This window comes from Amphiprion ocellaris, chromosome 21 (assembly GCF_022539595.1).
Source record: "Amphiprion ocellaris isolate individual 3 ecotype Okinawa chromosome 21, ASM2253959v1, whole genome shotgun sequence".
NCBI lineage: Eukaryota > Metazoa > Chordata > Actinopteri > Pomacentridae > Amphiprion > Amphiprion ocellaris.
This window is the reverse complement of record NC_072786.1, coordinates 25,432,739-25,448,262: the sequence shown is the minus strand read 5'-3', so window position 1 is coordinate 25,448,262 and position 15,524 is coordinate 25,432,739. Positions and strand designations below refer to the sequence as shown.

Genomic DNA, 15,524 nt, shown 5'->3' with positions numbered 1-15,524 from the left:
CATGAAACAACTATAATCACACAGAATATCAAAAACTAGACAGAAAATGACGAAAAACTGATACAAAATGACAAAAAAAGACATGAAACAACAAAAAACAGACACAAAACGACTCAAACAAGACACAAAACGACAAAAAAACAGACACAAAATGACAAAAAACAGACACAAAATGACAAAAAACAGACATGAAACAACTATAATCAGACACAAAACAACAAAAAACAGACACAAAAAACTAAAACCAGACACTGACAAAAAACAGACCCAAAATGACTAAAAACAGACACAAAACAACAAAAAACAGACACAAAATGACTCAAACAAGACACAAAATGACAAAAACCCAAACTCAATAAACAAAAACTGGACACTAAATGACAAAAAACAGACCCAAAATGACAAATAACAGAGAAGAAACAACAAAACCCAAACACAAAATGACAAAAATGCAACAGAAAACGCCAAAAACCAGAGACAAAACTAGCTATAATTGGATGTGAAATAATTAAAATGCAACCGAAAACGAAAACAAGATCAAAATGACGGAAACGCACAAAACATGACAACAATAACAATATATTCCTACTTCACATAATTCCATCCCTCTCACACATTTTGAAGAGTCTGAATCTCTGTGACGTCATCTTTTTGAAGATGTAGCTATTAATATTGATGTTCTGGATTCTTGCATCTTTTTTCTATCTTGTTTTAACTTTATCTTAATTCCACCTCATTTTATTCGAGCTTGATGTCGGACTTCTTGTTATTTTGCCTTCTGGTGATTCTGCTTTTACCTCGTCTGTCTAAACTGTAAAGTCGTGTTTTTAAATAATATTATTAGAATTATTATTACTTTAAAGAATCTCAGCTGTAATATCTGTAATATATGGAAACATCTACATCCTATTAGTAGTTTTATGTCTTGTTTTTGACATTTTGTCTTTTTGTGCCCTTTTAGTGTCTTGTTTACGTCTCTTTGGAGTTGTCTGTTTTTTGTCAGGTTTTATCCGGTTTTTGTCAACTTGTGTCTGGTTTTGGTGATTTTGTGTCTGTTTTTTGTCGTTTTGTGTCTAATTTTAGTAGCTATGTGTCTGATTTTTGTCATTTTGAGCTTGGTTTTTGTCATCTTGTGTCTGGTTTTAGTAGTTTTGTGTCTGGTTTAGTTTTTTTTGTCTGTTTTTTGTCATTTTGTGTCTTGTTTGAGTCATTTTGTGTTTGGTTATAGTAGTTTTGTGTTTGGTTTTTTGTCATTTTGTGTTTGGTTTTAGTAGTTTTGTGTCTTATTTTTGTCACCTTGTGTCTGTTTTTTGTCGTTTTGTGTATGGTTTGAGTCATGTTGTGTCTGGTTATTGTTTTGTGTTGTGTTATTGTTGTTTCACATCTGATTTTAGATGTTTTTTGTCTATTTTATGACGTTTTGTGTTTGATTTTAGTCATTTTGTGTGTGGTTTTTGTGATATTAGGTCTGGTTTGTGGCATTTTGTGTCCATTTAGGGATTCAGAATAATCAGAGACACACTGACATTTCAGTAGTTATATGAAACCTTTTGCAGTGAATTTTTACCTGAAATCTTCGACTCACAAACACCTTCAGCTCCTCCTGGAGTCAGTCTTTCTTTCTGCAGGTCGACTTCAGCGTTAGTCAGATTTACATCAGCTGATTGACTCAACCTGTCGATGATATTTTCCCCCTTTTTCACCGTGAAAAGCTCTCCAGTTGATGAAATGTTGCTCCGGTTGCTCACCTGTCCGAACCTCAGCAGCAACTCCACCATGTTTTACCTCCAGCTGCTGCTCCAGGTCGCCACTTCTGTCCATCATTCTGACAAGAGGTTGACTTTTAGATAGTCTCCACAACTTTTTATTATTTCTAACATTTCAACTCCTCCAGTTTGTTTTCGTGCGGGCTGCCCTTTCAGAGCCTCCATCTTCAGCCGAATCCTTCGAGGTTCTCGGTGCAAAATTGATCATCGATGAGGAAAAGATGTCGGGCTGCATCCTGGAGAGCCTCCTTGACTTTATGTGCCGCAATAAAAAAAAAAGCCTTTCTCCTTCGCTGAGAAAATGATTTTCTGGTCATCCACACACTCCATCTGCCAGCTTGTTTTTGCCATTTTACAGTTTTTTTTTTCTTCATGTGCAGCTGCTAAAATCTCTCTTTGATATGTCTCCAGTAGACTTTCAGTCTCGTTATGTGACAAACAACTAAATGTTAACTCAGTCAACTCTCAGGGTTTCTTTTATTGTTTTAGCTGCTGAACGAATATTAAAACACTACAAAACAAAACGCTGAATCAAAATCTGCTGTTTAACAATTGGTTTTTCTTGCTTTTTTGTCATTTTGGATCTGTTTTTGTCACAAACTGTTGACAAAAGAGAGCCTCAAGTCTTAAATCTGCATTTTCTCCTACAGCCAGCAGGAGGCGACACCTGTGGTTGTAGAGAAACATCCATCTACATACAAGTCGATGAGAAAATTAGCAAAATTTTCGCTTCATTTGCTCCCTCAGTGAATATTTTCCAAATGAGTTTTTGGTCTCGTGCTAGTTTAAAGTTCAATTGAGCATAAAATTGAATTTATATGGTAAATTATGGTCCTGTTTAGAGGAAAATCTGCAATAAAGCGAGTTCAGTTTTAGGGCGGGACTACCTTGTGAATGACAGGTGGCCTTCATTCAGCGTCCTCAGGCTCTCCATCATCATGTTGACACTGTAAAAAAAAAAAAGATTTTTCCTTAATTTTGTCAGTTTACTGTCGTTTCAAAGATTTTCCCTGTTTTGTCAAATTACAGACAAGAACTCAAAAAAAAATCCCATAAAAAAAATTATTTACATGGTAATCGTAAGAAAACAAGCCAAAATTTATATATAATAGAATCTTCTTTTTTTTAAAAATCAGATTGCAGAATTAAACAATTTTTACTGCATTTACAGCTGCAAAAAATAGCATTGTACTGATATGTGGCATTACTTGAAAATTAAAATCTGTATATTATTTATAATATTTGTCTACAATTTACTTGTCTCGTTAAATTGCAGATAATAAACAGTAGAATTATAAGAAAGAATACTTTATTTACATGTTAACTGTAAAGAAACATGTCAAAACTGTAAAAAAAATTTTAAAAATCTGCATTTTCACACATGAATTTTTTTACATTTAAGTGTAAAATTACAGTTTTACTGTATTTAAAATCAGCAAAAAATAGAATTAATTTACACATATTTGCTGCTATTTTAAAGAAAAATATTCATATTAAGGATTAAAAATAGCAAATTATTTTTTAAAATTAACTGTCATTTTACAGACTTTCTGTTTTGTTAAATCAATCATATCTATAATATTAACAAAATCACAGAACGAGAGTCCTAATTTATTTGTTAACTGCAAAGAAACAAGCTAAAATCATTTTAAAAGTTATAAATAATGTCCATGTCGAAAATCTGCATTTCTACAAATGGTATTTTTTTTCTTTTAAAACATTTGACCACAAAAATACACCTTTTTACTGTATTTAAATGAGCAAAAAATTAAATTAAAAAAATATTTTATATATAATTGCTGTTTTATCAAAGAAAAATTATGCATAGCGATTTAAAATTGGTAAATAATATTTTTTTACTGTTATTTTACAGAAGCAAAAAAAATCCTTAATGTACATTAAAAAAAATTTTTAACATGCCTTTTTTTTTTTTAAACGAAAAACAAGTGAATTACCATCATTGAAATGTGATCTGTGAGAGGTAAAGAACACCATTGCATTAAAAACTGTTTTGAATCTGCAGTAATGAAGTTAATAACGAGATTTAAACAAAGTCTTTTGGGATTTCTTGGTTTCTGCCATTTTTGGATAATTAAACATCAAACTGACCCATGAACATCATGCTGTCCCTGAGAAATGAACCCAACAGGAGGGTTAACAAAAGTAGCATAGTCCAAACACTTTTTAACTTAAAGTGTTAAAATGGAAATATGTCACACTCAAACCGAAGCTCTGCGCTTTAATGTGATGCCGTTACCGTACTTCAAACAGAATATGCTGAGCACAGAAGAACCAGAAGAAAGAAGAACGTACGAATGCTGTAAAAGGCAGCTTTCCTCGACTCAGTTCAGCTCAGGTCAGTTTGTTCTGTTCTGTCAGTCAAACACTGTTTACCGTTACCGCAGCAACACATCTTTGTCCTGTTGTTTAACAAATATCGATGCTGCCAGAAAGCGTGAAGACGGAGGTCATCAGCGGACGTAGAAGAGCTTCAACCAACATTTTCATGTTTCAGCGAGGTGAAAATGTAGTTCTTCAGCTGAAACACACACTCACACTCCTTCTGCTTTTCCTCCAGGCTGCCAAAGTCACGTTGCCTTTTTTGCTTAACCTCTATTATATCCCCACAAGTGCGCGTGTGCACACACACTCACACGGCCGCACGTGCACGCTCTCCTTCGCTCTGAGTGCAGCAACGAAGGCGTGGGCTGTTTCTTCAGGTTACATCTCTCTGCAAAGATGATGGATGGAGGACATAAAAATCCATCTCTGCAGGCCATTTAGAAAGCAAATGAGCACAGATAGATAGATAGATAGATCGATAGATAGATAGATAGATGTTATAATCGTCTGTTTTCAAAGACAGCAGCTCCTCACACTGCAGTAAAATAGGTTTTTATCATGTGGTTTTCATCTGAGTCTTGTGCTAAACCAGCACGGTATCATGAAATACTGTACGAATAAAACAGTCACTTTACACGCCATCACGATGCAGTTTTTGCTTTCGGCATGTCTTAACCCTTTAACGTAATGCCCTAAAATCAGACAAAAAAACCTGATCACAGTCATGACGAAAGGTATTTCCATAGCACCTCTCAAAACGTGCTTCGCAAAGCTTTAAAATACACAAAACTTTAGATAAAACAGGAATAGAAATAAAACATCAATTATACCGTTGTGACTTTAAAAAGACAAACAACCAGCATAAAAATGTATAAAAATGCGAATCTGTATGGGTGTGTTTTGAAAAGTCAAATAGTCTCCTTGCGTGACAATGCTCTGCTCCCAGTGCTCCTGCAACCACAAATATAGGAATGAAGGCTTGAATTTCCCTCGGGATTAATAAAGTATCTATCTATCTGTCTATGCATCTACCGCGATCCTAAACAAAATCTGATTCTTTCGCCGAATCCGACTTCACCACGGTAAAGCTTTCTTTTCCAGATGTCATTTTAGGGCCACAAAATTAAACGTAAAAAAGGTTAAAATGCTCGTACATAACACATGTACAAGTACACACAATCCATCCTTTGTGCTATAATAAATAAGATAAGACTTTATTAATCCTACAGTGGGGAGATTTGCAGCAAAGACGGTGCAAACATTTCAGGAAGTAAGTTAAGGAAGTACAAAAATAAAATAAACCAATATATACACAAGTACTAACATCAGTATGGTACATTTTAGTGGTAGTTTTTGATGAATAGTAGTACTGAGAGAAGGATTAATATTGTACAGACAACACATGTTCTAGTAGGCATAGAAAAATAGATATTGCTATTAATATTTTTTAAAAATGTTAAGTTAAACAAAAAATGTAATTAAATTTTAAAACAATTTATACAATAGAATAAATAAATAATGCAATATATATAGTAATAAATAATATATATAAAAAATAAAAGATTAACATTTATTTTGCATATATTTGTCATTTTCCTCATACAATGTACTGTTTTCTATTTCAGGCTTACATATTTCTGCTTGTGTTTATCATATAAACATACAAACATATAATTTCTATGTCTATTCTGATTCTTTGCTTTCCTGTCTTTGCGAAGTCCAAATATCTGCTCTGTGGAAGTTATTTGTGATGGATTGGTTTCGTTAACGTACGGAGACAAGCAGCAGGTTTGTGTTTGATCCGCCGGTTAATGCAGCAAATGAAGAGCTTCTTCTCAGGACTGGTCACTGCTGCAGAGAGTTTCAGAGAGATCAGTATTGGATTTCCAGTCGTTTATATTCAGCAGGGGTTCTGCTACAGTCCGACTCTCTGCACAGCTGCTGGAGAAATCCATTACAAGTTATTGTCGGCTGGCGCAGCTTTTGCCGAATGAGTAAAATAAAAAAAAAGAAAAAAGAAAAAAAGAAACTCTGATTCAATTGGAGGCTTTATTGTCCTGCGAGGGCGATTTGGTTTGCAGAAACTGCTTATGATGAAAAAACAATAAAAACACATAAAAAACGCTCACGGCAGATGCAGCGTGATGCAATAAGAGCTAAAGTGAAAATCGGGTTTTTAATGCGACGGGAGGCGAGCCGAGAGGAAACCTGCAGAAATATCATTTAAACGGAGACAGAAGTGTGTTTATTAGCTTCTGCTGTGAGGGTGCGGGGGGGCATTCCATTCAGCTCACAATTAGTTTAATAAAGAAGAGGTTTCATTCATTGATTAGCTGTGAAGAGCTCAGGAGAGAAGGTCGACATTAAAGAAGGATGGAAAAGAATGACAAGGAAAGGAATGAAGGAAATGATAGACAAAGAACGGAAAAGGGATGATCAAGGAAATAAGGAATAAAAGGAAGGAAGGAAGGAAAGAAATGAAAGATAAGGAAAGAAGTTAAAGAAGGATGGGAAAGAGTGACAGGGAAAGACGAGGAAAGGAAAGGAGGATGGAAAAGGGAGACAAGGAAAGACGACAAAAGGAAATAAGAAAGAGATTACCATGGAAAAGAAAAGAATGGCTGAGGAAAGAAGGAAGGAGGGGAAAGGAAAGATGAGGAAATTAAAGATGGATGGAAATGAGCGATAAGGAAAGTTAAAGAAAGAATAGAAAGAAGAAAAGGATTAACATGGAATGGAAAGAAAAGAATGGACAGGGAAAGAAGGGAAGGAAAGGAAAAAGGGGCAGGAAATGTCAGGAAAGACAAGAAAAGTAAACTAAAGAAGGATGGAAAAGAGACAAGGAAAGACAGAAAGATAAGGAAAGGAAAGACGGATAGACAAGGAAAGGACAGAAAAGGAAGGAAAGGAAGGGAAGAAAGGGAAAGGAAATTAAATTAAAGAAGGATGGAAAAGAGCGACAAGGAAAGATGAAGAAAAAAGGAAAGAAGAAGAGAATGGACACTGAAAGAAGGATGGAAAAGTGAGACAAGGAAAGACGAAGAAAGGAAATAAGGAGGATAGAAAAGAGTGACAAGGAAAGACAAGACAAGGAAAGAAGGAAATGACAGAGTAAGGAAAAAGGATGATCAAGGAAAGAAGGAAGGGAAAAGGGAAGGAAATGAAAGACGAGAAATTTTTTTAAAAAGGATGGAAAAGGGAGACAAGGAAATTGAATGAAAGCAAGAAAAGGATTAACATGGAAAGGGAAAAAAGCATGGACAAGGAAAGAAAGGAAGGAAGGAAGCGGTGTATAGATAATGGATGGATGGATAATTCTGCTATCATTTATGGTAAAATAAACAAAGTGAACTTGTGAAGTAAAAACAGTAAAATTAAAAAAATATTAACTTCAAATACATCAGAAAGCTAGAGAAAGCTTCATCAGTTAGAGCTGCTCCCTGACAAAATTGTTTTATCATTTAATGAAAACTAAACAAAATAAAACCACTAAGACAGACAGAACGTCACCTGAAAAATTATGAAAATATTCTCAGACTGTCAAACTGTAAAAGAGAAATTAATTTGTTTTTCCATGGCATTTTTTTTTCTTTTGAGGGATTTTATTAATTAAAATTGTCTGCAAATTGAAAATCTGTAAAATGACAGTAAATTCTTTCATCATATTTCCTTGTCTCCCTTTTCTATCCTTCTTCCACTTTCCATTCCTTCTTTCCTTGACCATCCTTTTTCCTTTCTTTGTCGATCATTTCCTTCTACCTTTCCTTGCCTTATCTTTCCTTGTCTCTCTATTCCTTCCTCCTTTCATTTCTGTTAATTTTGTCCTTTGCCATTCTTGTCTTTTCTTCCTTTTCCTCATCTTTTTGATCTTTCCTTTCCAAACACCCTCACCTTTTTCTTTATTTTTTTTACTTCTCGATTGCTTTCCTTTCCCTTCTCATTTTTCATGTTCTTTTCCCACTTCTCTTTCTTTCTTCTCCCGTTGTGTCTGTCAGTTTCTTTAATCACTTTTCTGTTCTTTCATTTCCTTGTTCCTTTCCTGTTTTCTTTATTTTCTTCGACCTATCCCTTCAATCTTTTATCGTTTCCTCTACCTTCCCTCCTGTTTTCCTTCCTTTTCTTGTTTTCTTTTCATCTTTTTCAACCATCCTTCGTCCTCCTTTGAATCCGTCCTTCCTCACTTTTCCTCCCTGTCAGCATTAATAAAGAGGATTTTCTGCAGAAGGAAACTCTGGACGACGGGAATCATCCGAGGTGTTGAAGTAAACGTTTCAGCGGCTGGAAAGAAATAAATAAAAGAGCAGAAGTGGAAGAACCTTCTGCTTGTTGTGCTTCTAATTTACACCGGGAGACATTTTTCACAAGAGAACTTATGACGTTCTTTATGGTTTGAGAAAGAGAAACATCATCGGACGTGGAATGATTCGGGTTATTAATGGCTGTGGAGTGTGTGAACAGAAGCGGTGATGAAGCAGCAGAGTTCAGTTCAGTCAGCTAAATGCTAATCACACGTCCAAACCACAACTGCACTCATCAATCCTCCCAACCAACCTCCTTCAGTCCTCCACTCCTCCAGTTCTAACCTCCATCTACACAGCGTTGCCACCCAAAAATTACTAAACACTCAGAGGCATAAAGGTTCTAAATGGAACCAAATCTGTTTTTTCACAGTGATGCCAAAAAAGAAGGTCTTTTAGCTCCACAAAGAGACTTTTAGCAACAAGAAACCCCTAAAGGTGCCTTCAAAAATCAAACAGATGGTTCCTTTAAGCACCATAACTGCTGCTCCAAACAACTTCTGCAAAACTAGGTTCTTTAAGGAACTGCTTTCCAGATAGTTCTTTATGAACTCACTTGTTTCTATTCTGATAACAGGAACTGATAGTCATTTAAGTAAAAATAAAGATGCTAACTAAAATTTAAAATGGTTCTTTGCTGTGATGCCATAGATAAACCATTTTTGGTTCCACAAAGAGCCTTTAGTAAAAGATTCTATAAAGAATCTCCAAAGATGCTTCCAAGAACCATCAGAATATGGTTCCTTTAAAAAACCTCTGTGCTCAAAGGAACCCTTTTTGATGCTTTGAAGAACCATCAGAAAATAGTTCTTTGAGGCATCAGAAATTCTGCCCCAAAAAAACAGAGAAAAAAAGTTCTCTTAGGAGGTTCTCTCAGGAGCACAATTATTTTCGTAACAAGACTTGATAAAAATCAAGTTGAAAAAAAAAGTCAAATGTAAGAATTTGCCAGTTTACCAGTATTGTTCTCAGAGTACACGCTGAAAAGTAAAGGTGAACTGGAACCAAAAGTTTATAGCGGTGCTATAGAACAACCTTTTTCAGCTTCACAAAGGGTCATTTAGCAACAAGAAACCCCAAAATGTGCCTTCAAAAATCAATCATTTTTTTGTGGACTCAGCTGCTTCTATTCTGAAAACAGCATTAAACAGTTACTGAAGTCATAAAGTTTAAGTAAAACCTGAAATCAAAAATTGTTCCCTGCACTGATGCCGTAGAAGAACCATTTTCTGTTCTCCAAAGAGCTTTAGAAAAAGGCTCTTTAAAAATCCCCATAGGTGCCTCTAACAACCATCAACATGTGGTTCATTTAAAGAACCTCTTTGCTTAAAGGCTGCATTTTTGACGGCTCCAAGAACACATCAATAATGTTTCCATTAGCATCCATAAATTGCATTGTAAAGAACTTTAGCAAAATAGGATCTTTGAGGGACCATTTCCTAAATAGTTCTATGTGGCTCCACCAAGTTTCATTCTGATAACTTTTAAGCCAAATAAATCCAACGTAAGAACATGCACCATGTCTGGGTTCCTTCCTTTAGAACACACTTAATATTTTGGGTTCTTAGAACAACACGTTCTAAGATACAAACTTGCGATTTATAGAAGAAATAATTCATTGATAATGGTAATAATCATTACTTGCAGCTCTAATTGCGTGTCACCAAACCAAGTAACTCCAATAAAGATGAAGAACCTTTCAAGAACTTTCAAGAACCACATAGAGAATGTAAAGAACCATCTGTGTAATAAAGAACTTCTTCCTTATCTTCACTTTCCCTTTTTATCCTGGATGTAATTTCCATCTTTGAACCATCCATCTTTATTTGATTTTTATCTTTCTTCCTTATTAACCTCTTATTTCCCTTCATTACATTCTCCATCCTTTCTTCTTTCATAACATTCTCCTCCCTCCATCCTTTGGAGGCACAAATTGATTCCATCAGTAATTGTGCAGAAACAAACAGAAGTTGATTAATTCGTGTTTGCGTTCGCTCTGATAAATGAGTTGACGCATGGAGAGGAAAAAAAACAAACTTGTTAACACGAGAGCCGACGAGAAGAGAGAAAGTTAAAGTCTTTGGATCGCTAAATGGGATCACTGTCTCGTTTAGCCCGCCGGCTAATTAGCATTCAGCGTGTGCGTCCATTTGTTCGTACGTGAGTGTGTGTATATTTCCACTGTGTGTTTGTGTGTAGTCATTGATCAGACTGACAGAGACTTATTATGGTGTCACTTTGTGTGACCCCTGTTGACCCCGTCAGTGGTAGAAGTGTGATTGTGTGTGCAGTGTGTTGCCGGTGTGTGTTTATGTGTGGGTGAGTGTTTGTCCTGCTAATGACTTGTCAGCTTCCACCACAAGTGCTAAAGGTGACGCTTCCTCCCCAGAGACACACACAAACACCCACACACTGAATACACAAATGCACAGTATTTATCCTGGCAACACAAATATCAACAAACACTGGAGCCGCGACAAGAATTTATATTAAAGGGATTAATCCAGGAAGTAGACACCTGCAGCGGTGGGGCAAATTTAAATGAGCGCGCAGCAGAAAGCAGACGTTAGACACGTTCACCTGAAAAGTTCACGTCATAAACCGTAATTATCAAAATGAGAAACTGAACTATTAGCCGCTCTGGACAAGATGCATTAATGTCAGTCAGTCAATTGCATCCAACGGAATCGGTGACATGAATAAAATTCTTCATCCAGCTCCCACTGTCCAGCATTGCAGTCAAAAGTTTTGTCTTCCAGACCAGTGTCTTCTTCTAGAACCTTTAAACATTTTGCAACAAGAGCTAAACTCAGACAACCACTTATCAAAGTTAGTTATGCAAAGGTAAAATATGACCTTGGTTATGCTAGCAGAGGCTCCTTTTGCCGTTACCAGAGCTCTGTCTGTTAGCCGTTGCCTTGGCTAGTTAACTTCAATGCTAAAAGCACACTTTTACTCCGTTTGCTGCTAGCGTGTTTTTGCTCCAACAGAGAAGAAGTAGTCAGATGTTTACTAACAGCTAACCATTTTCAATGAAGCCTAAGCTGGTCAGCTTCAATGCAGAAAGCATGCTAACTTTGTTAGCTTTCTACGATAACAGAATAGAAGAAGTCAGCAACAAAAGCAGTTGCGCACAACCACTAAAAAACCTCCAAGTAGCAGCCTGAACTAGTTAGTTATGATTGTGTGCATGCTCTTTACTCTAACAAAGTAGAAGAACCAGTTGATTGCCAGCCACAAAAACTCAACAAGTAGCTCAAGATAGTTAGCTTCAATTCTAAACAAATGCTAACCGAGTTGGTTCCAATTCTAAAGCACATTTTAGCTGCATGTTGAGTAACTTCTTTTGCTGCTAGTATATTTTTTCCTCTAACAGACTATGAGAAACTGAAAACAAAACCAGCTGTCTGCCAACTGCTACAAAGAACTCAAAGTAATAGCCTAAACTAGTCAGCTCTAATGCTAAAAGCACGCTTGATTGCACAACAGTAATTCTATTTGTGCTTGCATGTTCTTTAGAAAGAAGAAACATGTCAATTTTGATCCCCAAATGTTCCCCAATGGTTGTTGTCTGCTTGTTTACCAATCAGGCACATTAGAAGATCATTTACATCCTAGAAGTTGTGAAATTTTGCCTCCATGGATTGTTGTTTTTAATCATAGAGGCTTCCAGACGTGTCGGTCTGCAGCTACATATTCTGACATCTTTCTGTCAGAACAGCATTAACGTTTCCAGCTATCAGTATCTCCTCTATGGGATGGAATCAGCCTTAACTCCCATCATGCATCACTGCCTCCATTTTGGACTACTTCTGGGGATGTTCTGATGCAGTCGACTCACATCACTGTTTGTCAAAGATCCTCAGAGAACATTTTTCCTGCCTGAAGAGCCGACAGATCATTTATCCAAATGCTGACTCTGTTCACCTGTCAGCGTTTAAACTGAGCCTCTACATTTCTGAGTAACAATGTGATTCACTGGATAATAGACCCTCCGCGGAACACAATGTTCCTGATGTGAGACACATCATTCTGATTCTCCAGATCGAGGTCTGAAATTACATCCATGCATATTTATGCTTTTTATCTTTGTGACGTTTGTTCTGCTGCTGCAGCAAGACAGGGAAAAAAAATGAACAAATTCTGTCTGCAAACCACCTTAAAGTGATTCCAAACAGTAGGCTTTGGGATAAACCAGCCACCTGTAGTGAAGTTACTAGTTTTAACTTGTGGTTTCCAACCTCTGGGTCGAGGGCTTTGAAAGGGCCATCGAATAAATCTACATGACGATAAAGGGGATAAGAAAAGCAAAAACAAGCATCTTACTGAAAGATACGTCATCTTTTCTCTTTGAACTTCTCTCAAATTTTTTTTTTGTGAAACAGTGGCAAATTTGGACCAAAAATAGTAATTTACAGATTTAGAAAGAACCAGAAAGGTTGGACTTAATGGTTCAATCAACGCATGTTGCTTTGTAGAAACAAAATAGATTTATTTCGTCTATAGCATGATGTGGAGTTGAAGTATAAAAGTGCAGAGAATGAATCGAGTGTCTTTTTTCTATAAAAGACAACAAACTCCCTAAAAACCCAAACAACCGACCTGAACTTCCTCACATGTGAAAGAGCAGCAGGGAAGCAAATCTTAAACAACTATTTTAAACTAACAGTCACTCACATTAACAATCGGCAATCCACAATCCACTGATACTTAATGTTTGCCGCAAGATCCAATCAGTTCATGTTAGCTTGAGCCTCAGGTAGCTAGCTAAACTGGACAGACGCCAGAAATCTTTTTATGACTACAAATGTGTCCAAGATGACTTGAAATTGCCAAATCAGGTCAAAGCTTGACAAAAGTTCATCAAAATGAGGTAAAAGCATTGAGAATGATTCAAAGCTTGTACAAAAACTTGCTAAAGTGAGACTAAAATGATTTTTAAAAATGACAAAATAATGCTGACAATGAGCTACAATTGTCCAAAATTAACTAAAAACTGGTGCAAAGGGATTCAAATGTTTTTCCAATATTAGTTCAAATTTTTCGAAATGAGTCACAACTTGATAAAACCTCATTAAAATGAGCTAAAAGCATTCAGGATGATTCAAAGCTTGTACAAAATGAGAGAAACTTTGTGTAAAGTGACTCTTTAATGATCAAAAATGACAAACCAATGCTCAAAAATAGTTAAAATTGTCAGAAATTACTAAAAATGGATCCAAAGGATTCAAATGTTTGGTCAGAATTACTTGAAATTATTCAAAATGATTCATATTATTCCAGATTTACTAAAATTTAGTACAAAGGGATTGGAAATTTTCTCAACAAGAGTTAAAGTTGTTTAGAAAGACTAAAACTTTCGGGTGGGGGGGGTTATTTGGCTGAACTGCAGGCAGTGTCTACATGGTGCACAGAAAAGACAAGAATGCGAACTAATAAAAATGTAAATAGTGAGTGAAAGGAATGTTATCAAAGAAATCACCAAAATAAACCAATTTTCCAGAGCAAGAACCTATAAGAATACAACTAGATTTTAAAGCTTCTGTCGTTCCCTCAATGATTCTGGTGGAAAAATGACTGAATCTAAGCTTAAATTTGCAGCGTTTTGTCGAAATCACTTCAGTCTACGTGTCTCATTTGACGATGAACAAAAAAATGCTTAAAAATATTTGACGAAAAACTCATCTACAGTAATGTAACAAAAACATTCTGTGATTTCTCGGCTGAACTGCACGCACTGTTTCCACAACAAACTGCTAAACATCCAGTTTCTTTCCAGTATCGGTAACAGCAACCTGTGGGAACTTTGTTGTCTCCAATTAATCCAATAAATTCAACTTCAGTTTGTATTTTTTTTTCAAGATTTTCATCATGATCAGTCAGAAGCAATATATTTTTGTATATACTTTGAGGATTTAAGGTGAATAACTTGGATTAATTGGGTAAGAATTGCTGATTAACATCTCTAGGAAGGTCATATGTCGATGCACAAAGAAGGAAAGTTGGTTCCACAATTACAGAGAAGTGATACGAGGACAGAAAGCACTCAAGCTGAATCTTCGTTTTCTGTTCCAGACGCTTAGCGCTGCGTTTCGACCTCCGACCTCGGCAGACTCGACCTCTCCGCCGCTCACTTCCACTCCGGCGGGAGTAACCTTGTTAAGTAAAGCTTCGTCTGAAATAACTCCATCCCGCCTGTCTGCTCCTGCTCAGCAATAAATCCTTCATCAAACAGCAGCATCGATCAATGCCGAGCCGTCTCAAAGACATCTGAGCGTTCGGAACAATGCCACCAACAGTTTATTAGCTAAAATAAAGCAGCATCAAGGTCACATGGTTGCTGCTTTTAACTCCATTCATCACAAAAAAAAAAACTGTAAATAGCAATTTGGAGGATTTTATATGTACATGTCCAATTCAGACCGAATAAAACAGAATGTGATGAAAAACAGCCCCGGAATGGCCACAAAATGACAAAACAAACATAAATAGAAGCAAAACTATACAAATTAAACAAAAAGTGATTCAAAATTACCATCAATTGGCTCAAAATGACCAAAACAAGCACAAACTGATACAAAATGCTCCTTCTGCTGACTTTAAAATGTTGAAATAACCAGAATGTGATGAAAAAAAATGACCACAAATTGACATAAAACTACCTCGAATGGGAGCTAAATGACCACAACAACCAAAACGTCCAAAAAAAATTTTTTTTTTTTAAAAGTCAATTTTACAAATTAACCAAGAAGTGATTAAAAATTGCCATCAAGTAGCACAAAATGACCAGCAAGTGAAACGAAATGCTGCTTCTGCTAACGATAAAATGTCAAAATAATCAAAATGGAATGAAAAACAGTCCCAAAATTACCACAAAGTGACATAAAACAGCCATAAATGGAGGCAAAATGGCTGCAAAATGGTAAACCAAAACCAAAAAATGAAAGAAACAACCAGTAAATTACACAAATTAACCAGAGTGAATAAAAACTATGGTCATGTAACACAAAATGACCACAAAGTGACATAAAACAACTGCTAATGGCAGCAAAATGGCAAACGACAACCTAAAATATCATCATAAAATAACCACCAATAATTAATCAATTGCACTAAA

General features: G+C 36.0%; 1 protein-coding gene across 1 annotated transcript in view; it reads right to left on the bottom strand.

Annotated features, from left to right (window-relative positions):
* LOC111571736 (thyrotropin-releasing hormone-degrading ectoenzyme-like) overlaps nt 1-15,524 on the bottom strand; it is a 280,894-nt gene that overhangs the window by 252,404 nt on the left and 12,966 nt on the right. The window contains exon 2 of the mRNA XM_055006866.1: nt 2,654-2,713. The gene's annotated coding sequence lies outside the window, so the exon portion shown is untranslated. The remainder of the gene's footprint in view (nt 1-2,653; nt 2,714-15,524) is intronic.